This window comes from Sorex fumeus, unplaced genomic scaffold (assembly GCF_029834395.1).
Source record: "Sorex fumeus unplaced genomic scaffold, SorFum_2.1 ptg000006l, whole genome shotgun sequence".
NCBI lineage: Eukaryota > Metazoa > Chordata > Mammalia > Eulipotyphla > Soricidae > Sorex > Sorex fumeus.
Window position 1 is genome coordinate 64162851 of NW_026606063.1, and position 2478 is coordinate 64165328.

At 36.8% G+C, this 2478-nt stretch overlaps 1 pseudogene; it reads right to left on the reverse strand.

Moving 5' to 3' along the window:
• Positions 1-1679: 1679 nt before the first annotated feature.
• LOC130035606 (small ubiquitin-related modifier 2-like) lies at positions 1680-2142 on the reverse strand (annotated as a pseudogene).
• Between the last annotated feature and the right edge of the window lie 336 nt (positions 2143-2478).

Sequence of the window (2478 nt, forward strand, 5' to 3'; positions counted from 1 at the left end):
CAAAGTACACACCTTAAATTACTTAGTTACCACCAGTTCTTCTCTGCAATATTTGCATATCTCCACAATCTCTGCTTCTGGATTCTTGGGTTAGGACTTTTGGGTGAGAGCAATAACCCATTTATGAGTCACTAGAATCATTAGTGTCTTCAATTCTCAAGATGCACCACTGGCACAAATGGCTCTTTCTATTATACTCTGTTTAAAAACCCCTTCTGTTGGGACTGGACATGCAAAATCTTGAATGATTGAGTCTAGTATAGAAGAAAGTAGTAATATATTTGTGTAATACAGTGACTGATCTTTGTGGCACTGGACTTGATAAACAAAAGTTCTCTTGAAGCAATTAGGAGATGATACTCTGAGAGGAATTGAGAGAGTTGGTGCCAAGAGAATTTAACATATGTGAAGGGCAGGTAAAGTTTCAGCAAATCTATTCCCCTGTGCCCTGGGATTAATTCTTTTCTCATTGGGAAGAAAGAACAGTTCAACTGGCACATCTATTTAATCAAAATCTGGATGCATCAGATAAAACTAATCATTAAGATTCTATTACACACTGAAGTTCAGGCAAGGGGTCACCATACTTATAACTTCAACTTCTATTTAAATTAGTTACTCATGCCATAAAATAATCATTTTAGAACAAAATCAAGTTATGTGGTCCATGGTGAAGGAGATGGCCTTATGATAAAGTCTTATGATCAGGTATGTGTATCAGCATAATGTCAAAACATTTAAATATGCATCGGGGCATGACATGTGAATGGAGAGAGAATGAGAATCATACCAACATCCGTGATGATATGATGTGATCCCTCTTAGAAAGCTGTCAAGCAGCAAAAATTCCATTTTCTGCCTCTAAACTCATTCCTTGAAAGTGTGAAGAGAGGCTGAATAATGAAACTACAAATTCTGATTTTCATTCAAAAATATATTTGTTTTATCAAATGGAATTTATTCTGTCATAGTATATATATATGTATGAACACATATATAATTGATGTACCTTTATGTGCATGAATTGATTTATTTTACATTATATACATATATCTACATATACACATGTTAACAAAAAAGGGTCACTGAAATAACACGTCAACTAAAAATGATTAGAATGTATAAAAATTTTCACAAATATTGGTCATTCTCCTGGATAACCAGGATATAAATTAAGCACTATGGTAAAATTCAGTATTGGAAACAGATTTGTAGCAACTTCTCTTTCGTGATTATATGGCCTAGATGGGACTCACTTGGGAGAGATATACTTAGTTATCCCATAGCCTTGCTGGCACAATCAATAAACAAAAATTGGGTAGAATGGAATGCGCTGGCATCTATTTAACTTTTTTATTCATTTTAAACAAGAAGTTTTTTTAAACAACAAGACGCTTGACTTGAAGGGAAAACTATCTAGGATTCATTTCTTTTAGAGTAATTTATCCCTACTTAAAGACAGATTGCCCTACATGTAACAGCTATGTACAAAAAAGTTATAAAATTGTCTTTGGTTTTACAATGATAAATGAAAAACATTAAAATTCTCCAATCAAACAAGGTATGCAAGAAATTTTATGTTGTTCTTTTTTTGTTAAACATTGAGAGCAAAATAACTTACTGGAATATAAATAGAGCTGAATGAGCATGCCACTAATGGAGAAAGGGGGTATTTTCACAGAACCAATATTTTTTCCCCATCCCATCACCATCTGATGTCAATCAAAACATACCATTGGCTATTTAGTTTAAAAAAATGCAATGCTTGTGCACATACACCAGTTACTTTATGTACAATAAAGGAATGGGGAAGGGGAGAATGAAAGAATGGAGAAAACTATACTGTAGTAGTCAGGATGTGGTGGAACCAAATTGTGGTTTTCGAATTGCGAATGTCTTCCTGGTCTGGAGGAGCTGAGTTCTGGAGGAGAGTCGTGGGTTCTGCTAGTAGACACCTCCTGCCTGCTGCTGGAACACATCAATTGTATCTTCATCCTCCATTTCCAACTGTGCAGTTGTATCTGTTTCATTGATTGGCTGCCCATCAAATCAGAATCTGACCTGCCTCATTGACAAACACTTCAAATTAATATGATCATTGTTCTCGTTCTTGACGCCTTCCTTGGGCTTTTTGTCAGCCATGGCAAATGCTGGAAATCTCCTCAGTGACTGCTTCACAAAAGAGGTACCAGGTCCGCACTGAATGCAGCACCAGGAGTGGCAGAAGGAGGCCGCCACGCTGGAGAGGCGGAGGGCGTGCGCGCCCTATTTAACTTTCTAAAGAAAACATTTAGCCAAGTGGCACAAATGCTGGCTGACTTCGACTATGAGTGTGGAAAGGTCGAACTACAGCTGAATCTCATGAAGATAATGTTTATGAGAAAGTCTCATTCCTGACGTTCCATTTGCTCTCAACGGAATGACCATCTTCGAATGCAACAGTTATGTGTACCTAGGTTGAGAAGTCAACATGACGAA